The sequence below is a fragment of the Catharus ustulatus genome, chromosome 6, assembly GCF_009819885.2.
Source record: "Catharus ustulatus isolate bCatUst1 chromosome 6, bCatUst1.pri.v2, whole genome shotgun sequence".
Classification (NCBI taxonomy): Eukaryota; Metazoa; Chordata; class Aves; order Passeriformes; family Turdidae; genus Catharus; species Catharus ustulatus.
Genome location: NC_046226.1, coordinates 29,700,374 through 29,725,812, shown reverse-complemented (window position 1 = coordinate 29,725,812; position 25,439 = coordinate 29,700,374). Strand labels below are relative to the sequence as shown.

The window sequence follows — 25,439 nt, the reverse complement described above, 5'->3', positions numbered from 1 at the left end:
TTCGACTCCTGAACTTTACTTCTGTGATTTCACATCTTATATTGTGAAATCAGACTTGAAATTATGAGCATTATTAAGTGGCACCCTCAGAAGATATTTAAACACTTACATTTAAAAATGTGAACTGCCTCATTTATCACAAGCAAGGACTTGATATCTTGTTTACCAGCCAAGTTTTTCTGTCCATCTGGTGTAAGTATCAAATACAAGTAAGCAATTTTATTGCAACTGTGAGAGTCCAAGTGCATAATCTTTGCCAAGGCTCAGAAACCTCCTGTCTGTGAATTGTACAAGTTTCTGGCATGTTCCACTCATTGCTACAGGACAGATATGACTTCATTTCTTCAATCTGTATGTCTGGACAGCAGAAATAAGTTCTTGCCAAGCTGTGTTTTAACTAGACTTGATAGTCATTTCTTCCCAGTAGTTTCCACATATAATCACAGAATAGTTGAGGTTAGAAGAGATATTTGGAGACAGTCCAACCCAACCAGTTCAACCAGTGTCAGCCATAGCACATTGCCTAGGAATGTATCCTGCTGAGTTTTGCACGTCCAAGGATGAAGACTCCACAGTCTCTCTGACCAACTTGTTCCACTCTTTTATCACCCTTAGTATATAACTTTAATGTTTAAATGGAGTTTCCTGTGTTTCAGTTTGTATCAATTGTCTCTTGTCCTTTCCCTCGGTACCAATGAGAAGATTCTGGCTGCATCATTTTTTATCAGGTACTTACACTTGTTGGCAAGTGCCTCCCCCTCCCCCACAACATCTTTATTACAAGTTAAAAATTCCTGTTATTTTCAGCCCGTCCTTATATGACAGTTGATCAATCCTTTTAATCATTTTAGTGGTCCTAGGTGTATACAATTTCTTCTACAATGCCTTTGCCTTTATCCGTCACAGCAGCTGTCAATTTTTTATTAGAACTTTTGAAGAGAAAGGTGATGTTCTCAGTCAATAAATCGTTTCTGTGTCCAAAAATGGTTTGAGGCATTTTTTTCAGACAATCTGTGTCTCTATTAATTTAGGACTATTTTCACAAAAGGTTGACCCTTAAGTAAAAAGCCTCTATTGAATTATTTATCTCTATACTTTCAGCAAAAGTTGAGCTGGATTATTGGAATGTTGTAAATAATTAAGAAATACAACTAAGTGAAGAATTCAAGTAATTTCCATTGTAGGACACAAAAATGTACTAGAAGTTTCTGATGTATTACTTGTAAGAAATAATTGTACAAAAGATAACTTGTAATCTAAAAAGAAATTTTAAAAATTTTTAGTCTTCTGAAGTGTGTATGTTGCTTTCATATATTTACTCACATGCACAGTCATGGTAATAACTTGCATTCAAGAAATGAATCACATCAGAAAATAATTCTTTATTCAAAACTATTTAGGTTAATTTTAAGTGCGTCATTTCATCTTGAAAGGACTTATTTTTCTTTTCAGCTGAAACCTGTATTTATTAAATAAGGTGACAAGCTGGTTTTAGAAATATTTGGATTTTTTTAACATTTCACAAGAACTTGAATCCTAAACTATTCAAGGTCAAACAATTTCCTCTTCCTCAATTACATTTTCTACAGCTTCTACAGACAGTTTTGCATGAGAAAATTCTACTTTTAAAAGGGCAATTGGCGTAGATTATGAAAGATACTTTTCAAATTGCAGTTACCAAGCAACCTGTCACTACCAGACAGTTCTTTCTCCTGTTTCATAAAGCCTTTTCTATACATTTTTTAACAAAAAAATAAAACCCCACCAAAATGCTTTGAAAGCAAATTGTTACCAACGTGCAATTTTCAAGTCCAAATTATTTAATTTAAAAAGTTTAAGTTTATATGTTTAATTTGGAGTAAAGAAAATGGCATATAATGCAATTCTGAAATAACTTCTACATTAATGCCATTTCAACTGGTTTTCTTTTTCAAATATTTGATTCTACTCTGAACTGAAATATTTGAATCTCACAATTGTATTTCTCTGTAACCAATATGAGCATTATTCAGTTTCTATTTCCTTAGATGCTATATGTAATCTTTATGTTGATAAATTCTTTTTTTCTTAATGACTGTTTGGAACCTTTTTATACTGACCTTGCTTGGAGGCAGAGCAAGGCTATTTGTCTTGCTGGCTAACAACAGCAACTGGTAAAAATTACTGGTACTGAATATGGTTGCTCACTTGGACAGGTAAGAACTAACTCGATGTATTCTGAAAAGTGGGATATGTGGAAACTTCTCAGATACTCACAGTGCAAACACCAATTGTGGTATGCTTTAGGTTATGTTACCAATAAAATCAGAATGTGTAAGTGAACAAAACAGCATATAAACCCCTGTGTCAGGCCTGCAAATGAAGAGCTGAATCTATTAAGGAGTGATCCCCCTGCATTATTTCTTCCTCTGAACGGGGAAGCACACCAAGGTCTCACCCATGAACACAGGGAAAAAGCTGTTGAAGGACGGTGTTGAAAGGAAGGTGAGCATGCAGGATTCCATAGGCAAAGGGAATCCTCCGAGCACTGAGCTCCTCTGCCTCAAGGTACTTCTTGAAGACAGAGTGAGCATGAGAGACACATCAAATAAATCTACAGTGAAATGCAAGGCTATTTGACCTCCTTGCACAAACGTCAGGTGTGAGAATTAAAATGGACCCCCTGTTCATCTTCCTGTGCCCACCTGTTATCTCTTCACTTCAAAACCTACTGTAATTGTGCCTTCAAACAGCAGGACATGCAGGTTTCCACTGCTAGCAGGTGTATGTCATTGATTGCAAGACTCTGAAACTGGCTCTTGCTCTACCATGGGAGAAAAAGTGCGGTATGTACACTGTGACGTGTTCTTCATGTACCTTCTTTGTCTTCTCCATCTCCCAGCTCTGTATTTTGGTTTTTCTTTTATCTGAGAGGATATGAGCAATGTGGTAGGCATCTTGCATATAAGCTCTGTCAAGAAGTTATTTTCTCATCTGGGCATTATTCCTGATCTTCTTCAGAGTCCTACATATCATTCATCCTTTATAAAACATAGAAATATAATGGAGAATTAGGTCTTAAGTCTTAGGTGTAGATAAGTAGATATGGATAAAATAAAAATTGGTACAATCTTGCACTTGGGACATGGTACAAATCAGAATCCTGAAATCAAATTAAAAAAAAAAAAAAGAAAATTTACTCTTTTTCTGAATCTTGATTTTGTTTGAGATTAGAGCATGGAACTTCAAGGGACTGCAGAGCCATATTCCCAATTTCATTCAAATCCAACATCTACTACAACATCTTTAAAAATCCCTCTTTTTGCAGAATTATAAGCCTATTCTTAAATGTTAGTATATCAGATCCATTTTAAAAACAGCTTAATCTGGGCTTCACTATTATAATAAAATTTAAAAAATAGAAAAATAGAAAAAAATAGATAACTCATCTTGTTCAAGATGAGAAAAATGCTAATGACAAAACTGTTATAATTTGAGGCAGAATAGATTAAAGAAAGCCCTTTCCCTGGTTGTAAAATTGAAAAAGAGTTTTTTACCATAAAATCTGAATTAACAGTATGATTGAAAATGTTTATTTTGGTCTTATAAAAGGAGAGTTTTGGAATTTGACAAAGCAGAAAACCATGAAGAACACAATTACATTTTATTCAAGTGAATTACTTTAACCTTGAATCTTTATGAAAAATATAGATAATTGTAACAGTTGACACAAAAAAGGAAATGATCAAGGAATATGGATCAGGAAATATATAAAGTTTTGACCAGTATGATAAACTATTTTCAAAGGTGGGTTTTGAGTACAAAAAAACCCTCTACTTGGTTTTTTTGTTAGTTTTTTTCTGGGTTTTTTTTGTTTATTTGTGGGTTTTTGTTGTTGTTGTTTTGGTTTTTTTTAATTGATTCATTTTTTACTATATGGTTTTTGCTTTGATTTTTAACTTGAAACAGGGACTGCCCATTTCTAGTAAAGAGGTATTGGACATTATGGACTATTACTACTGTCTTTTTCAAACTTAAAAATTGGAACTGTCAATCAGATTACTTAAACAAACCAGAGCACTTCTCTGAAGTTCCTGTGTAAACATAGTTGAAGTATTTCCTCTTCCGAGTAAGATTCACATGTTTGGACCAGTTCACATGCTTATGAAAGTCTTGATAACCTTCAAACTCAATATAAAATACTTTTGTCTAACCAACTTTTCAAAGAATTGACCATTTCTCAGCACTTGAGTTTCATGAGAAATGTTTCCCATTTGTTTCAACCTCTTGAAATTTGCAATTGTTAGATGATCTGCTTTTCATGATAAGTCTTAATCAGTGTGTCTCATCAACTGAAGAGAGAGACAAAAGGAGTCTTTTCAAAAAAATTAAGGATCTCAGAATTGCAGTATCTGATTGAGTTCATAATTTCACATGAAATTATTTCCCTTCAGAAATTTCAGCTCAGAATATTGCACTATGACACAAAAGGTATATTTTCCGTCTATCCAACTACTATTAAAACAACACAGAAATCACTTTTGTCTGGGAAACTGACTCTTCTGCAATCATTGATAGGAATGATGGACTGTGTGAATGAGCTGTAACTGCACAGAGTCATCAAGTAATCCCTGATTGCAGTTGGAAGATGAAGAAACAATCCAATTAGCTTGATACATATATATCTATATCTATAACATGTATAACTGGTAGTGTAACAGAGCACGCAACAGGAAATGTGCACAGGATCATTGTTCATCCTATTCCAAATTCACACTGCAGGGACCACAGCGGGATAGCTGTACTTCATGCTTCACTACAGCCATAAGTAGGAGGCATAATTTTTTGCCAAAAATAATTCTGAAAGCTGGAGAAGGTTCTCAGCAGGAGCTGGGCAGTGGTGCAGAGTACTGATGCAGCATTAGGAAAAGAAGTGCTCTGGTACTGCTAATCTCCAGCATTCAAGAGTCATGACTAAGGCTGCATAGAAATCGTGAGATGGCATAAAATGATCAGATACAAACAAACAAGCAAACAGTCCCTAGAAGTGGATGGAATTTTAATTAGCTCTCTGCTTGGGAGTTTTTTGGGTTCACTGAGGCCATGTATTCTAGCTTATCTTAGCAGCTGCAGAAGCTAGATATACTTTCCAAAATGAAAGTGTGTGCTTTTGTGTAAGCAGAAAATGTCTTGAAGGGTTCAGCCTTAAGCAATACACCATCACTAAAAATTTTGTAAGAAATGGTAACTGCTTTTCTTACTGTAGTATGTTCTTTGTTCAGTGGAAGAAAAACAGAAGAAAAATGCTCTGAAGAAAATTTCTCTTTCTTTCCTCACAGTCAATGTTAGCCCCTCATTCCGCCTTACAGCGAGGGAGTCAGGGTTCTTCTGACTCCTGTCAAGGTTCCATAAGCTGTATTTCCCTCAGGGATGGAAGAGTGTGACTCTACCAGTCCTGCCAAGTCTCTGCATTTTCTCTCAAGTTTCCCTGACTCCAGGAACCCCTCCTCCAGCTCCTTTGGGTATTTTGTGCCAGAACCTGCCATAGCTGCTGCTGCTCTCACCGCTATCACTGTGCCTTGTTCACTGACTAATGCTAGTTTAAAAAGAACAATTAATTTTTAAATTTTTTTAAAGGTTTTTTTTTTCTAGATGCAGATGAAAACATGTCTGTAAACTGCTGAAATGTGTTACTTTCCTGTTTTGGTCTTTTTTTGTATAATTTATCTACACTGATTTGTTAATTTCAAGTGTTATCATCCCCTCTCCCCCTTTGCTAAAGTCTATTACTAATACTTTGAGTCCCTTTTCAATGTACTATAGCCTGTGTAAGTTAGTGCCAGCCTTCTTTATCTATATTCTATAAATTTTACTTCTATAAAGTATACTTAATTTTTTTCAGTGCAAAGATAAATCAAATCTGAATGCTCTATCACCAATTTCAGCTCAGACTATGATAAAGAATCTACTTTGGAAGTGATCAAGGTGTAGGACTGATTAGCTCATTTTTATTATCAACTCTTCTTTACTCCTTGCTCCTAGTAATTGCTTTGGCTAGCTACTGACTCATTTCAAATTATAACTCAGTAATGGACCATAGTTATGGACCATGCCCATGTAGTCCTTTCTTTAAAAACAACTCACTGCTAATGAAATTTTATTGATCCTGCATTGAGTAGAGTCTCTCCAAGGTTAAAATATCACTCCTCAACTGTGACAGATCCGTTGACCAGGGATTTAACATTTTAGAATGGGCATAACAGAAATTTAACTCTAGTTCCAACTTTTCCTTCCTTCCTTCCTTCCTTCCTTCCTTCCTTCCTTCCTTCCTTCCTTCCTTCCTTCCTTCCTTCCTTCCTTCCTTCCTTCCTTCCTTCCTTCCTTCCTTCCTTCCTTCCTTCCTTCCTTCCTTCCTTCCTTCCTGCCTTCCTTCCTGCCTTCCTTCCTGCCTTCCTTCCTTCCTTCCTGCCTTCCTTCCTGCCTTCCTTCCCTCCCTCCCTCCCTCCCTCTTTCACTTCATTCTCTCTCTGTGGCATGCCTGGGTTTCAGATTTCTGATGAAGAAATTTTTTTTTTCTCAGGACATAGTAAGGAGTATTAGCCCCCTCTTGTGGAAAAATACCTTTGGTTCTTCAACCTCTTAATATGGTGTATGTTACAGAAAGCATACACAATATTACATAATACAACTTGTGGACGAGTGGAAAGCTATACAAAAAGTTTAAGCATAACATAGTTTGACAAGCCTATCTGTCAGCAATCATAATGTATAGACAGCCAATATTACCTCACTTTTGAATATCTTGTGTGTATGAGCAAGAATGCATTTCAGTGGTGTAATTTTCAGTCCTTTCTTTAAAAAGCTCTTGCTATGCTTCTGACTGCCCAGGGCTCATAGAACCAATGGTGATAATTAACCCTTTGGATGTTCTTTTGGAAAGAATTCTGGTTATAGAAGAGAAGGTATGAAAAATTAAAAACGAATGGGAATAGTGTTAAGAAAATAATTACAATGCATATTTTGTGTTCATCATAAAATCTACTGACTAGGTGGAGCTAATTTTGACATTAAAGGCATTTCTATCAATAACATTAAAGAAAAATTCTTTTAATGAAAACTAATGTATTGCATTGAAATACACAGTGTAATACCAATTAGTGTAAAGGTATTTAATCTAAGATTAAGAGAAGTTAAACTAAACATATACTGCAGTTTGTCTGGCTCAAATTAGAAAAATCTCATTGTCAGCTCATTGCAACACTGACATAGCAATTAGATATGAGGACCTTTTAAAAGTTTACGTCTGGGATTGATATTTGGGAACAAAGCTTTTGATGCTCTGTCTGACAGTCATCTGATATAATAAGGATTTCAGACACTGAAAAACAGCATTCTGGACATCATATTTTACAGCTAAAGAATGCAATATACAAGTATCATGCTGAAAGTTTACTTCATGAAGAGCCCAGTTCTAACTGATGGCATTACATAATTAAACATATTTCTCTAAGATGTAGTCTTGCAAAACTCAGTTGAACTGCATCAAACAGTTCATTAAAAAGCACCATGAAAAAAGGTAACAGATGGCTCTATATTAAATATATTAATTTATATATCTCCTACCCTGAACATTTTGTCTTTTGTGGATTTACAGAAATATACACTTACTCAATAATTTGTGGACTGAAAAACTCCTTTAGCCTGTTTGTGCATGGTAAGTCATAATTTTGATAAACATGACAGAGGTTCCTTTGTGTTTCTTTTAGGTTCAGTCAATCTACTCTCACTATCCATATTTATCATTATGAGTTGTATTCTAAATTTAGTTTCATTGAAGTATTAAATATTGCATTAGTGTTATTTTGTAAATAATAATACTGAGATAATTGGCAAATTATATTTGATAATGTCATGTTGGTTTTATGTTGACATCTGATGCAGTCAGATTTTTCTCCTTTATAGTGCTGCTATCAGGTTTCAAGGTTATAGAAGTTTTCTTATTGTTAATCCCCACTACACAGCCTTTTATTTAACTTCACACTGTAAATTTCTCTTGTCTCTAGCTCTAAACAACCACAAATCAAACTCATACTTCACCCAGATTTAAAATGGTATTAAGATCTATTTCAAAACCAATAACTTGTCACTGATGCTCTTTTAGTAACATAATCTGTCCTGGTTTCTCTTGGCTGAGTTATTTACTGAACTTAGTATTCACCTGCTAATATCTATTTACCATACTTTATTCGTAATATATTTTTATTATAACTAACTTGCTGATGTTAGAGATACAGAATCTCATTTCAATAGAACTATACACTGCACAATGAGAAAAGTTCCTCTGAGACATACTCATGCAAAACTCCATCGAACTGAGGGAAATATTTCATAAGCAGAACAGAAAAGAAAATTTAACCCAATTAAGACTAAAAGAGAGGACTGGTAAGAATTATGTGATAGAAAAACAATGTGTTGGGGATTTCTGGCTTATTTTCAATTAAAAAACATATTGTATGTCAAAGAACATGTCTGTTTATAGTGAAACATGGGAAACTTGATATATATACACAGAAGAACACACTTCCCCTCATAAATATGCATTTTGATTTCATATTAGCAATGACCTACACATTCTGTTGTACATAGAATAAAATCTCCAAGGTATCATGTCTCTTTCCATCTTGACTTTGAAATTTTACTTTTTGCTCTTTTTTTTACTTTTTTCCCCTTTTCATTTTCCTTTATTTTTGTTTTCCCTCCTTCTAGAAAAATTGCTTAAAAAAATAAAATTATTAATTGAGGGAAATAAAATTAGAAACTTAAATTGTGTCTACAAATGTGCATGGGCCTGGGTTCTTCTTTTTTTTTGGGAAATCTAGCATTCAGGAAGCATTTCATTATTTTATTTTTTATCTACCTGTTCATGTTTTTTTACACTTTTAGAGTTTACTTCTATAGGTGCAGCCTGAAAAGAGTAAAACTTGCCCAGCAGAGCATGAGGCATTACCTCACAGTGTGGAAAAGTGCCCTTGCACTCCCTCCAGTGGGCAAGGTTAAAGCTGCTAAAGTGTTGCTGGATTTTTCCTAAGAAATTACACAAAATATAAACCAACCCTACACTAACCCATAAGAAAAGCAGAGGAGGTAATTCGACGTATTTTTGTACATTTAAATGAATTAAAATTAATTTTACTCAGGAAAGCTTAAAGAAGAAATTTTTTTTTAAAATAATGTTTTAATATGGACCTGAAGACAATATACTTGTTTTGCTTTACATCTAAAACAAATTTTGGAAGAACCATAATACTATTTCCAAGAATGGAAGGGGGATTCAGTCTAGCGGTTACCATACAAATGAAAAAAGAAAATGTAATGTTTCATATCTAAAAGTTATAACTGTAAAACAATTATTTGAAATACTCTTGCATGCTCGTATTGTTTGGAGTTACCTTATATGACAGGGATATTACAAATCTACTCCAAAATCTTCCACACAGATGGATAATTTATGCATCTGAAGCTATGATGCTTATTTTTATTGTATTTTTACAGCTAACCATACCATGCATGATTATTCAGTATCTCAAAGCTGTTATCAGCCACTGCAGTTTACATGAAACTGTTGCTTTCCGGTCTCTTAACTATAATTCTGTTTTCCCCAAACAGTAAATGCAGACAAACAAATCTGTTACATTCCTTGGCGTTTTTGTTTATTGGCTGAAATATTGAAATATTTAAAAAATAAATAACTCCCTAAATAATTTAAAAATTAATGGGAGGGAAAAAAAAAGAAAGAGTACTACAAGTCTTATTGATAAAATTAATAAATTAAAAATTTATTGAATTAAAAAATTTTATAGAAAACTATTCCTTGTTTACCTAGCAATCAGCAAATATGGTGCATTTGACCCTCTTGATAAACACCTTGAAGGGAATCCAAGGAAATGCTACTGTATTATTTTCCGTGGTAGGACTCTGCACAATTGAATAGTGAAACAATCAGTTCTCAATGGATAGGTTTCTGGCTGGGATAATTACTTTGGGTGACAATGCAACCAATATCAAGGATGAGGACATGAATTGCCTCCAATTCTATTGCTATGAGCCATAATATAATGTAGGTTATAATATTTACAATGACTAACTGAGTATCTTTTGTAGCAGATGAAGACTGCTTGTCATTTTTTCCTGCCATGAAGTTTTACCTTTAAGCAGTCCAATGGATTACACAGCTTTGCCTTAAGAATGGCACAGAGTAAGTAAAGTAAAAAGTTATTGCTTACCAATTGTTTCACAAGAAGTCATCCTACTGAACAGAATGCATGGATTTTTCACATAATAGTAATAGTTTACACTATTAGAATATGAAACTCATTACTATTGGATGAACCCAAAAGTATTGCTGAATAAGAAAATGGATTAATTTCCTTATTTTGAAATTGAATCAGTACTCATTCAGTGTCTGTATAACAAGACAACCAAATGAAGTTGTTATGTATAAAAGACCATGTTGTTGCTGCTCAATTCTCCTGATGAAATGCATGTAACTGACATTAGAGGAAGTAAAAAACTGAAATCTTGATGTTCTTGAAATCTCAGGTGTTGAAATAGTTGTTTATAAATTAAATTTTGGACATTGTTGGTGCTACAAATGAAAATAAGGGTTTGAGGGAGTTTTCATTCTAGATGCAGTGTAAGAGATCTATGAATGTTAGATTTTGGGGTTTTGTGGATTTTAAAATTTTGAATTAAATTACCTTAGAAACATGCTCTGATGAAGCCTAAGTTTACTGAAGGCAAAATAGAAAGCTTTTTCATATACAAGAGTGGGTTAAACGACTCAACATACTACTTCAGCCACTTTCAGAAATTTTAAAATTTCTAGAAATATATTTTTTTCTCACTTCAGACATAATTGCTAACAAAATATCTAAAGCTTCAAAGTCTAGGTCTCAACTGCATACAGGCTCATTGGAAATTTTGACTGGCAGAGGATTGACCCAATAAATTGATGGTCATTGGCTGAATTTTGCCTTCAGTGTGAGTTGAGGGTACAGTAATTTCACGATTATAAGCCGTACCTGATTATAAGCCCCACATTACAATACAGAGTGTGATAAAAGGTATCTATTCTATCACCATCTGTTGAGGGTGGGGGCAGTGATCCTTATCTCAACGGCAAATATTCTGCTAATGGGCCATCCATTGAAACCAGGCAGGGCATTGTTCTTTATCTTTTCACAATCCATCCTTCCTCCAGCGAGTCATTTTCTGCTAATGGCCCATTGAGTCCCACTGTGTGACTGATAAAATTACTGCATCCCATTGGAAGTTGCTCCAGCCAGGGGGAAGAGCCCCACATTTCTTACCAAGATAAAAACACACTAAGGTAGCCCCTTTCTCCACTGGGCTCCAGAGGAAAACTGGATTTCTCCACATCACCACTGGACCTCCAGAGGGAAACTGCACCTTCTACAGGAGCACTGCTTCAACTGAATCACATCTGTCACTACAGGAGGATGCAGCCACCATGGAATGGGACTGCTACCAACACCCTGCCTGATGGGGTGTCAGGTTGTACTCTGACTTTGTCAGGGTTTGGAGTTTGTTTCTTTGTAGTATTGTATTTCTATTTTAATTTCCCTAGTAAAGAACTGTTATTCCTAATTCCCATATTTTTACCTGAAAGCCCCTTGATTTCCAAATTATAATAATTTGGAGAGAGGGGGTTTACATTCTCCATTTCAACGAGAAGCTCCTGCCTTTCTCAGCAGACACCTGTCCTCCAAACTAAAACAGCAAATTTTTGTTCTTTGTCCTTATATAAGCTGCACCTGATTATAAGTCGCACTTTGAGTTCGGACCAAAATTTTAGTCAAAATGGTGCGACTTATAATAGTGAAATTATGTGCTCACAGACTTGCTCTGGTCAGGGAGATGGCTTGGACAGAGTGCCCATCTGCACTCCCATCAGACCTGCACTCCCTTAGACGTGCCCTCGCTGGGTTTCTGGAAGGACCTGGTTCACTGGGGGCACACTCAGGGCTAGCAGAGAACCTTCTCAACTCACGCTTTGTAACCTTTCTCATCTGTCTTACAATCTGCTGTTTTCTCTGTTACTCTGCAAAGCTTTGCAAAGCTCAGGTTACTCTTGCAGGGTCTCAGGAACTCGTGGCCCCTTTTACATTGTGATGCTGCTCAACAGTTTCCTTGTTATTTTTTCAGCTCAGTAGTAGTATTCAGTAGTTGTCACAGTCCTGACTTATTCCCTAAGGCTACACCTATACATTTCCTTAGTGTATCTCAAAAAACCAAACAAACAAAAAATAAAGGCTAGAAGATGCTTTATGGACTCATCACATTTTAACTTCTCCAGAATTTTTACCTGCTTGAAACACACAATCTTCTCTTTGTAGTCTAATCCTAGTTACTAAGCTCTTTCAATTCATTGAAATGATTGTGTTCTTTCTCAATAAAAATACACACATGCATTTCTTATCTACTAAACTGTTAGCTGTCAATATTTTTCCAATTCCTTCTGAGAGTCACTACCAATCACTTACACTTCTCCATCCTTTATGTATTTTAGAGGAGAAAAATCAAATACCTTAAATCATAAGTTTCTGGCAAATTCTTTGCTTTTCTTCCCACACCTACCATAACATCTTAGCTCTTACTAATATTTGAATTTGCTTTCAATGAAAAAATATGTTTTGGAATTTAAACTGGAGACTAGCTAACTGGAGATGTTGGAAGACTTTGTGCATGCTCTAGCCAAAAAGCAAATTGTCAGAAACTGTCATTAACAAAATTTTTCTTAAAAAATAGCAGATTTCCAGTCATTTCACTGTATTAATGAATAGATCTCTATTTAATTTGACATTTCGGTAGTTACAGGATGGAAACTTTTCCTTTACATTGTACTTAACATATGCTTGCTTGGCTATAATTAAATCTGTAAATCATGATGGTGTGTACCAAACAAGATTTTTTAGAATTTTTTTTTAATCAGTTGATTGCTTTGATTCAGTTGCAATATTTCTGCTGAGTGCAGTGAACCCACATTATTCAGATTTTTATGAAGCTGGGATATTTGAATTTAAGACATGAGCTCTCTTCTGAAAAAGTAGAGAAACTTTTGGAATTTATCAAGAAGAAAACACTCTCCCCATTGGGAAACTAAAAATAAACATTTTAAGCACTAAAAATGTAGTTTATCTTGCATTTAACCTTAATATTTCATCTTGTCATATCATGCAGTACCAAACAAAAGGACAGAGCCCATTCTCTGACTTACCTAGCAGAGACTAATCTTTTTGTCACTTTTCCCGCCCCCAATTTACTGATTTTACAGTTATTTTTTAAATGTGTTTATTCAAACAAATGTAGATCCCCTCAATTTTTTTTCCCTTCCTAGTTAACCTACTTTGGACTAGAAGTTCTCATCTGACTTCAGTTTATGGAGGCTGAAAAAGAAGTAGCACTTCTATATTGGAGATATTTTTAACATGCCTGTTCATAAGTCAGAGGAAAGCAGCAGAGAAGGTAAGGAATGTGGCCATCTTAGAGCCTTATTGAACAGAAGGGATGACCTTACTGGCAAATCTCTTGGGACTGAAGTTTTTCACATGAAAACTGAGTTAAGCGACATGAATATGGACAAAAGTAGAGATTTGTTTTGCAGTTTTTCAGCTAGGAGAAGTTTGTTTTTCATGGAAAAAAGTTTCTTCTACAGGAAGAGCCAGATAAAAGACATATGCCCTTTGTAACTTTGCAAGGGAAGAGAAGTACAGTGCTCTGAATTTTCTTTTTGGAGAGGCTTCTCCAGAGAGACGATGTCTGGTAACTGTGGATGCTCCCCTCTGCCCCCTGCCCCAGCTCCAAACACACCTGGGTACACACCCAGGTGCACCCATGCCCCAGTGTCAGTAACACTGCTTTCACCTTGCTGCTCTGAGATACCTTTCACTCATCCTCTGCTTCTTGTCTTCACCTGCCTTCTTTTTCACAGAATCACAGAATGGGGCAGGGCAGAAGGGACCACAGTGGGTCATCTGCTCCAACCTCCCTGCTCAAGCAGGGCCATCCTAGAGCACGTGGCACAGGATTGTGTCCTGAATATCTCCAGTGAGGGAGACTCCACAACCTCCCTGCACAACCTGTTCCAGTGCTCGGTCATCTGAACAGTAAAGTTATTTCTCATGGTTAGGTGGAACTTCCTGTGCTTCAGTTTCTGCCAATTTCTTATTTTTCTTCTAAAAGAGGCTGTGGAATAAAAATTTCTGAAGATTTTCAGAACTTGTGCTGGTAAGACTCTGAGCAAACTTATCTCATATCCAAGTTAGTTCTGTTTCAACAAATAAGTCCGCTTAGATGCGCTCCAGACATGCCTTCCAACTTTGTTGTATGTTTCTTTTGTCTGAGATGCACTTTTGATTAAACGAAATCATACATGCCAATTTACTGTATGAATTTACCTGCCCCATTCTCCTGCATTACTTCTTTGGAGGAATGGATTTTTATTTCTGAGTGTAAACACAAGCAGGGATAGATGGTTTGCAGTAAAAGAAAAGTAAACGAGTGTTTTGGTGCAAGAGATCATCTTCAACCGCTGTTCATAGTCTGTGCAGAATTACAGAATAGTAAGAGGAACACCGAAATGACAGAGAAGAGAAACTGGCCTGGCATATATCTTACCCTTAGATCATTTCACTTTCATGTATTGCCCATTTTATCTTTGTATCTTACTGTTCCCTCTTCTTGGGGCAATTTTCATGAATTTTCATTCAGCGAGCCATAAAATTGCATTTAAGAGCATTTTTCAGACACAAATTCATTAAATATGGGAGACAGGATGGAACAACCTTTCCTGAAAAGTCATGGAAGAAAAAGAGTGCCTGTCATTTTAAGGTGAAGTAGATTATAGATGTGACTGCCTTAGATAGTGGGGGCTTGACATTCAGCTTTGTGGTTTAGTGTTTCTCTACAAAGACAACGAGAGTTTTGAAAATAAATTTATTGAAAATGAAGCGCATCCGTAATGAAGCTTTCCTCTCCTCAATTAAAATCCTCGTTGAATGCCTTGCTGCTGTTTCATTCCTAGCACGTTCTGCTCCTGATGCAATGCAGCAGTGATCCATGCTGCCATCTAGTGCCTCTAGGGGAAAGCAGTGGGCTGCTGCATTTAGGCTTTTCATGGATGCTGGAAGAATAGCAATTTTGCTCCTTACTACTGTGCTGGCTTTCTCACTGCCTCAGCTTTAGCCCTGAAATTAAAATGATGGAAAATTGGCTTTTGCAAGGGAGTATCCTGTCAGGAGTGAGTACAAGTCAGCTCAGGAGGAGTTGGGGACAAGGGATGAGGATGTGGGAGAGATAGGGAAGAGCAAAACAAGTGATAAACAAGGCTGCAAGCAATAACCAGAGGGGAAAAAAATACACTGATTACAGTGACAGCTATCTTACTGCTCAGAGAATCAGAACAAGTGCAGTGGAGTGGCCATCTGAACCAGAATAAACGCAGCAAGAGATACAAGTGGAGAATGTCATGACCTTGAGAGTAGAAAAGGCATTGAGAGAAAAGATGAGGGAGAAGTGCTTGTGCACTCACTGAAGGGTTTGTGATTTAGCTGTCAGCTTAATATTGACTAAATAATACAAATAATTCATATTTTCCAATTAGTGCTTTAATAAATATGCATACATTTATACAACTAAAATTAACTGAAGTCCTTGAAGACTGCTCAGTCAATTAGCCTCACATCTGCAAAACGACTAGATTCCCCAAAAGAGTCAAAAAACTCAACCATGGAAAAAGGCATTCATGTGAGGGACCACTGGAAATAACTATGTGGTCCATAGAAAGGGTCTCACAAAGCATACTGCATATCAATATAAACATATTGTAGCTCATTATACTTAATTAAAATAATCATAAGAAAAACACTTTGAATTCTGATGACAAAATAGAAACATGGGTGCATAATTACTTTTCCCTTCGTCAAAACACTTGAAAATAAGAACATACAAAAAAAAAAAGGCTATGCATTCACATGTATATTTTGATTTGAAATATAGTTTTAAAGGATTTTAAAAATTAAAAATTAAGAGCATAATTTTGATAAAACGATTTTTAAATATACACCTATACGATCCCTCTGGGCAATTTGCTGTTAATGAAAATTTTTCCTTAAATACTAACAGTGTTTTTTATGAACCATCCATACTTACAAAACTGAAGAACAATATTGATTTTAACTGAAATTCTTCCTTGAATTGTAAAATTAAAACTCTGCCTAAAATTTTTAGATACTTGAATCTACAAATATACTTGCAATTGCTTCTTTTACTGAAACTAAAATAATATACAGACAAAGAAACATATGGTATTCTGAGCAGTTTCAGAATATTCAAAAAATTTGTAATTTCCCTTCACAGACAGGCAGCAGACAGACACATGCACATAAATAGAGACTTGTCTGAAGTTCTCAGTCAAAATAAAAAAAACCTAGGTTGGAAAAGCCAATATTTTTTTTTCAGAATGCAATTATACAGTGACACAAATATATTGTTGTCAATCACTTAGATAAGACTTTAAAATACCAGTCTGAGGTTATAAATGTAGAGCATATTGCTTCAAATAAGCAGAAGAATATACTTCAAACTTGCCTTACTGATACAAAATATTTGAGTCTACCAGACTGAAATTGATTTCAAATGGACAAAAATGTACTTACTGAGCTCTAAGCATTTTATAAAGTTTAGCAGTATTCACAGAGAAGTAAAAGAAATAAAGATGTATTTTTCTTACAAGTTTTAAGAATTACAATGAGGACATGCAAGAAACTTCATTTTTCTTTACACATTTTGGGAATATATCAACAAATAACTATATATTTGATGAAATTTTCTTACCTATGCGATTTTTCAGGAGATGGCATATAATGTGTATCTGCTTTTTTTGCTGGAGAAATTGGTCACAATTGTTTTAAGCTTTCCCCTCTAAAGGCAATTGCTGTTTTATCAAACTGTGCAGATCTCAGTAGCTACAAAACCTACAAAAATGTAAGCTTGCTTATATTATGAAATATCACGAATCAGAATGATGAAAGCCAAAGAGGGTGCTGACTGTCTCTGGGAACACTGAGTAGTTCCATAGAATAATGAGAAAGCTGATGACAGCTTAGTCTATGGAAAGCTTTTAGCGTGCAAAGGACTCAGTTGTCTTTTTCCATCCTCTGAGCTCATGCTTGCATTAACAACCTTGGAATCCTTGGTTGGATGCATGACAAGTGTCTGGAAAAGCCAGGCAACAAAATAAAGTATTTTAGGCCCCTTCTTTGTGTGAGAGGTGTTGTTTACAGAAAGAGTCACTCTTTCTGAAATCACCAGAGATTTGTTATTGTTGTGCTACTGTTCTTCCCTCTGACCTCTGACCCTTTTTATCCTCCATGGTCAGAAGAAAACCTTGTTTGGTTTTGAGAAGCACCTGAATGCCAAGCCATGTCTAGCTGAGACAAATTTAATTTGTTATGGATGTAATTATGATTTATCCTTCTACGTTTATCCTACCAGAAAATAATTCAAACAAGGCCTTCTAACTATTGCCCCATTATTAGCAAAGTTACTCAGTAAATATTGTCACCAATCACGTCTAAAAAGTCAGGGTAGCAATCAAATCCCCATGACTCTGCTCCTACCAACTGCTGGCATTCAAAATCATCAGCTGAAGCATAAATGCATTTCGCTTTCCAAGTTGAACAACATTGTCATAAAAATCTTGACAGTGAATTTGTAATTAGCAAAGAGTTTTAACAGACATAAAGAAAAGGTCATATGAATTATTTGCTCATAATCCATGTTATAACAATCAAAAGTAATTTTATTCTTCAGAACAATATTTTTTGCCAGTCTTTTCATCTCTTCATCTCTTTGTGCTCCCTTTCCTTGTCTTTGATTTCTAAATTATTTTAGTAAAATTATTTTAGTAACAGGAATATATTGAAACACGAAATTTTATGTATGTATTGTAAAGAGCTTGTAGGATTTCCCACTGCATTTGTGTGCTTGTATAGACACTTCAGAGTCAGATGTATGTTTTGTGCTCTATGTCCTTCTTGTACAATTCATCTGGGATCTGATGCTCTCAACATTACTTAAAATTTAGCCATTGCTCTCATCCTTATAGGGAGCAGTCACATCTTTCATCAAGGAATTAAAATGTATACTGCTAATTGCTAGGGAATGAGTTACAGATAAAGAATAGTACACAAACCTTATCACGTAACCCACAGATAATGATAAATTCTTGAAAATTGTAGCCAAAGCACATATAATTCCTGGATGGAAAAAGAACCAAAACAAATCAGTGAGCCAATTTTTTTTATGATTAATTTCTCCTCTTTCTAACAGTACAAAATTTACTATCAAATGTTATTACACAACACTGGGATACATCCACAGTAAAGACTACATCCAGCATTCAAAAGGTGTTGTCAGTATTGGGCACATGTAACATTCATATCTTACACTGCTGGAGGATTCAATATAGCCCACCAAACTCTAGTCCTTGGCATAGTGAAGGTGTTCGCTTAACTTTTCTGCTACTTAAAGTTACTTGCATTGTCAAGGTAACAAGATACTGATCTGATGTGCATGACAGAAAGCTCAGCATGTAGCTCACTGTCTCACTGTAGCAGAATTACCTTCCAGCAGCTCCAGTTCGCTAGTAAGGCTAAAAATGCATAACATGACTGCAGCATTGTTTCTGAATAAGATGACAGTAAAAACCAGAAAAGTCTTACACACTAATTTCAAACAACTGTGCTAAGCTGAAGTGAGACTCCTTTTCTTTTTAAAATTCCAAATGGACAAAATTCCCTTTGAATTCCATGGTCATCTCACAGACCTTTGCACAGTAAGACATTTTTCACACAAGATGTCTGGCTATTTGGATACAATTCAAAAAGAGGCTTATGCTTCAAAAAGCAGGAAAGCTGACATAAGCTTTAGAGTAAATACCAAAATCTCTTATCTTTCCATATTTGTCATATGTTATAATCCTTGCAAGAGTGGTCTCCACAATAATAGGAAAAAATCCTAAATATTGGCTTGACAGACTAACAAAGGCATTATATATAAATGGCGGATAGGGAACAGTTGTGGGGGGCTTAAGCTTTCTAAATTATGAATGCTCATTTATATTAAAATGTACATGAATTTCCAATGGGAATGTCTCCTAACAGATAAAAGTCCTACTTCTGAGGACTGATTTATTCTTTAGCATATATGAACAAGAAATTCCCCCTGGGTATCTAGCAATGCAAGGACAGATTTCTGTGTCCAACAATATTTTCTACTGCTTTTCACATTAGATACTATTTTTATGGTGAAACATATAGTTTATGTATCATAATTCTAAACTGCCTCATTCTCCTTCCAAATTTTGCCGTGCAAAAGGAATGACCACTGATAATTTTCTAAATGCAGTTCTAGGGAGATATTTCATACTCTTTCTATAGTTTGTCTGTATGTGTTATGGCTCATATACTGTGATTAAACTCTAGAATTTTTTCCTTCTTATTACCTGAATTAGTTTACTTTCCACACTAAAACACTAATATTTGAAAATAGATTTGTATTTTCCTAAGTTAATCTATCATATTTTATTTTAACGGAATAATTTGAAAGTGTCAGTTTTGAAAATTCTTCCTACACTATTAAAACCACACAATTAAAATACTAATTGTGCAAGCTCACTTGAACTCCTGGTTTCCATGCTAATTTCCATAACAGAGCACTTTTCATATGTGCTACTGATTCATAAAGAACTGTTCCTTTTACACAACATAAATAAATACAACTCCTTGAGATACTTTCCAAAACAACATCTCACCTTAACACCTTCCCTCTAAATCCTAGAATTATGCTGCCTTGAGACTTACTTGCAGAGTCAGCTGAGAAACCTTGGTAAATTCATTATCTCTAGGAGAAAGTAAGGTATGTACTTCCTCTGCCCAGCATCATTCTTCGTGCCTTTTCCTTTCTCTGTGGATAAAGAGGATGTAGTTGATTCACCTGGTAAAGGAATGAGACAGTGGTAGAAGTGAATTTAAGTAAATGTAACTTTTATGTTACGTATATTTCCATACTTTTTTAGTTGCATAAAGGAAAATTTTAATGCCACACTATTTAGATAAAATTTAATTTTTATCGTAGCAGATGTATTTTACCATAGATTTTGAGATAATTGCAGGAAGTATTTTAAAGCCAGCAATATTTATTACTATTATTATTATTATTATTACTATTATTATTACTTCCAGAAGTATAATATAGTGATTGTGTAACCATAATAGATATTAAATAGATATTTTGTATATAACTTTTCGTGGGCTAGGATATACTGTATAGAACACCAACAGAAACTAGAGAAAAAAGACACAGGAAGGATGCAGATTATTACTCTCCATCACTTATTTTACAAGTAACACTAATATTTTTCTAGCAATTTTTCTTTCCATTTAAAAAAATATGCTTCTATCCACTGTATGAAATACCTTTTTCTATGAATTTTCTTTTCATACATAACATCTCACTAAAAAACCACAAAGAGGTGCTCTAAACACACAGTAGCTGTTGAGAGCAACTCTAGCAAGAACAGATAGAACTGCTGCAAGCTCGCCTCAAGGTAGGGGTTTGTGATTTTAGTACTCTGTTTTTTAAGTAAAAATATTTCTCATGGTAGTCATTGCAATAAAACTCGTGTCCAGCAGTCAGAACTTAAAATAATGAGATTCATAGCTGTCACCACATTAACAAGTTAGGCGAGATTTATTTCGTGGAATAGATTTAGGCAGAATACTCAGCTATCGATCATCTCATTTTTCATAAATAATCCATTCAGTTGAATAAAATGTCTTTTTTTCCCCTGAAGTAATAACTATGTAACGAGTGACTTGTCTGGCATGGTTTTACAGAGGTTTCTGTCCTGACAACTGTGACACGTGTTTAAATACCATTTTCGTGAATAATTCTTTTGTCTACAGCTTCTTGACTTGAATATACAAAGATAAACATATATACAAGTCTTCACACAATCAGGAGTGAAAAAATAAATTTCCCTCAAGATCTAATTTCTAAATCTTCCTTTAATCCAATCGAAATTAGTTTTGTAATCCCAGGTAAGTTTTAACAATTTTCTGAATCCTGTCACTGTTCTGACTGTCAGAGAGGAAAAGTGTGGCTGAGGCAGAGAACGCTGAACACTGCATTATTCCTCATCTGTATCATTTCATACTAAAACAAATGGGGAGGAAACTTGATTGCAGTCTCTGCAAGAAATTTATGGCTTTGACCTATTCAATCAAAAGGAGAGTCACCTGCTGTAATGGCATCATCTGTGGGGTCTTAATGTAGGTCCACAATTACTAGGAGGCCACTGGAGGAAAAAAAAATCTGCAATTCCAATTCTTGGAAACTGAACTTATGCATACCACTGAAGGAGAATTTTTTTCATTTTGAGGGGAAATCTGGATCTGAATAGAGCTGAAAGAGTATAGTTCTAATTTATTTGAAAATACTACTTGAACAGCTCTATTTTAGTCATCATTTATTTCTGAATACACTTTAGAAAGTGAGGTACATAATGCAGAGTATGGCCTCTTCTGAAGTGTCTTCATTTTCTCTTATGTAAATTAAAGTTTATCTATATATTGGATAATTAACAGCTGTCCCAATGGACCTGTTTATTTATGAAGCGATATATTTCATTCTTGAGACACTTCAATTTCAACTTCAAAATTTAACTCTGTATTTGTATTCAAATATGAAAATATTTGGATGCTTTGGAGCATTCAATTTGATAGTTTTCAAAGGTGATTAGCACTTTGCTTCCATTTTATTTATACTGTAAAGAATCAATTCTTTATTTTGAAAGTGCATTGTCTGCGGTAATCAATATTTAGAAAGAAAGAAAGCAAGCAAACAAGAAAGAAAGCAAGCTCCAAAATTATGTTCCTTCCACTATGATCTATATTTAATAAATGACTTTTCAAACAGGTAAGAGTTTTATTTCAGCAGGCACTACCCATCTATAATTGAAATATCATTTGTGCTAATCAAAGTCTGCATGGTGATATAATTGTTTTGAAAGCTGCACAGCACTGGAATACACAAATTATTTTGGGTCTGCTGGATAATTAGGAATTTAATCTGAATTCTCGACTCTACAGGTTCCAGCTAAACACAGGATAGCTGCAGCACAAAACCAGGAATACTAAAAGATATTGAAGCAAATTTTTGTAATTGAAGTAAGGTTAACATTAACCTTAGATATATTTCTCAGACTGTACATATGTCTGAAGTATTTGAATGATAGTACTGTGTTCAAATTTTTGCCTTGGTACTTTCAGTGGGTCTCTTTTTAAGGGTTTATTAAGTATTTTATTTTATTATCTTTCTGTCTAGATGCTTGCTAATTGAAGGTTCTTTAAAGGCTCTCTGACTGTAGAAAGCTTAGGCTACATAGCCTGAAGTTGCATTAAGCACAGTCTCATCAGCATTCAGCACCACTACTATAGTGTAAAGCCTGGAAGAAGTGGAAAAAATTACCTACTGAAACATAAGAAGATGAAAAGAGGCCAGCAAGAAGAAAGAAAAGCTGCTCATTTCTCTTCTGAAGGTTCTTTTTCTAATGGATCCCCCTCCCAAGCAATGTTGCGAATGGCAGGTGATGTGTTCTGCAAATAGATCAGCAATGTCACTTCTAAAATTGCACTTTTTGGCATTCAGGTGTTGAAGCCAGTCAGCTGGTAGCCAGGTTTTATCCAAGGCTGTATTACAGAAAAAGAGTGTATGTTAGATCATCTAGCAGCAATTACAGTAAAACACCTCTGGCTTGAGACAGAATCACTGTTACTGTTGCTTCCTGCAGTGAATTCTGTCACTATCATATTTGCTTCCTTTTTCACTCCCAGATGTCAGATATACTTGGCTAAGATTATTTCACTGGGTTGAATTAGTTCCACAACTTCTTCAGACACTGAAATGACTGCTATCTCTCCAACCATTCTCAAACATTGAGATCTCAGTGAAAAATTACAAATATATATATCAGATTATATTTTAAAAGGTACTGAAATGTCATTAAATAAATTATGAGATATCCATTGTTAGACTTACCCTAGTCACAAATGGAATATTTTTCTTCTTTCCTTTTATTCCCTTTGCTATAATAATCCCTGCAGCAAGTTGTAAATGCAACGAATACCCCTGCTATGATGGAGAGAACACAGAAATTGATTTTTCATATTGATTTATGATATTGATTTATGATATTGATTTATGATACTGTGCAAAATTCAGGTGCAGTCATAAAATTTTGCTAGTTTCAGAAGTCCATAGGGGAAAAAAAAAGGAAGGAAGGAAGAATAAAGAGAATCAAAAGACAAAAGAATAGGAAGTACAAGAAACATAATATTTTCCTTCTCACATGCAAAAAGTATAAAGGAAATTTGCATGTACACAGATACTATAATGGAGTATTTAGTTGTTATTTGCAGTTTGTGTAACTCTTCCTCATCACACTAATTACCTAATATATTTGTATGCTCCAGTTTGTGCCATTTGCTGTTTACTCCCTCTGTAATTCTGTGTGTTTTATGTATTAATGTTCTGTCATAGCTTAGGTCTTATGCAGCTTCATGAATTATTTTCACAGGCTGTCCAAAGAACCTAGAAATACTGTAAGGACAACTTATGATTTTCCATGAGGCTTTTCCCCATGATGAACCTTTAAAAAACTTCAAGAACTGGGGAACAGAGCTACTGTTTTGAGAGAAATTAGGGGCAATGGTCCAAGACACACATGATGTTTTTACGAGTTGAGTGGACTATTTGGAGAGGTTGGGTGATGGTGCAAAGGCTTGAAGCTGCAGCAGGGAGAGACTGAGTAAATGCAGGAAGAATCTGGTTTGCTAAGGAAAATGAGAGAAAGGATTAAAAATTTTCATATAAAACATGGAAAGAAATTAGGAGGTCTTCAGGTTTTTTCTGCTCTAGCCTCTCCCCTGTCCTTTCGTCCAAATCACTGCCTTGGTTTCCTAGGTATAAGGACATTTCTGTTCTCCTGATGGCAGAGACATGAAGGAATAGTTCCCTTGCTCCTACTCTCCTTTTCATTCCTTCAGAGTCTGACTTTAGTTAGAAGGCAAAAAACAACCTCATTGATCCAGAAAAACTGCTTTTCATGTCTTTAAGGAAAGTATATTAGAATGCTCAGATTTCTCCTTCTTTCAGCAGGTGTAGAAAATGAAAGGGATACAGAGGTCAGGTCCTCACTAGGGAAACTGATTGCCTGCAGTCTTCTAAAAATCCAAAGGAGGTTCACGCAGTATTGCAGGAGAAAAAAATTTTAAAAATTTTCAATTAGTTCCCTAACATCTTTGAAAAGTCACCTCTGCTCTAGCAGCAGCCATAAAAACATACCAAGGAAAAGATCAAGCCTTATGGTAGAGCTTAGTGATTTTTATGTTGTGAATTTCTGCTTTCATTTAAATAACTGATGCAAACAGCATAATTTTTCTATGTCTTGTTCACCCTTGCCCTTTCTGATTTGTAGTTTTGGCTCAGGCTCTAGACACCCACACTTCGAAGATTGAAAATGACCATAGTCATAATGCTCTCAAACTTTCAACTGAAAGCATACAGGAAACTTTTCCTCCCTCTGCTACTTTAATAATAATGTTTCTCATCTGTATCTGAACCAGAGACCTTGTTTTAGTAAATTAAAGTAATAAAAAGAATTTTCCATCTATGTCTATGCTTGTTTCATCCATTGCAACAGCTCTCTGTGGGTAGAGGGACAGAAGAAGGGTACATTATTTTGAGAATCAAGGCTAAAACATATCTAGGAAAAAAAAAAATCGGGTTTAGTCTAAACCATAAAAAACTGAAACAATTTTGTGACTCTTGAAAAGCGTATGTCCATTTGTTCCATATTCCATGTCATGGGGTTTTGATTTGGTTTGGTTTTTTATTTTTATGGAAGCAGTATTTTCTCAGATACTGATGAATCGTTTCTGCAATTTTTAAATCAAGTATAATCAAAAGCCATCTGAACCAAATAGCAGAGTAAGATTTCCCTAGTCGGTTTGAAATTGTATTTCAACACCTAGCCTTCATGTAAATACTTGCCTTTTTGCTTTCTGCAAAAAATTATATCCAATAGTTTTTAAAACTAGTTTAAGTTGGGTATTGGATAAAAAAAGGACTGAACTGTAAGTCCAAAAGTGTTTGGAGCTAATATTTTTGAGCTTAGAATAACTTTTAAAACGGATGGATTGCATATGACTTCTTGTGTGGCCTGTAGCTGTCTATGCATGGGACAGCTACACATGGTAAAGATCTACAAGTCAGTCAGGATTCGAGAGGCATTGATCCTGGAATGAAATTTCAGGAGC

The 25,439-nt window shown here is 35.1% G+C and overlaps 1 long non-coding RNA gene across 1 annotated transcript; it reads left to right on the top strand.

Annotated features, from left to right (window-relative positions):
* Positions 1-20,551: 20,551 nt before the first annotated feature.
* Positions 20,552-23,268, top strand: LOC116998352. The gene is made up of 3 exons (XR_004418361.2): positions 20,552-20,668; positions 21,027-21,161; positions 22,447-23,268. It is a non-coding gene; the product is annotated as an uncharacterized LOC116998352 (long non-coding RNA).
* The last annotated feature ends 2,171 nt before the right edge of the window (positions 23,269-25,439 follow it).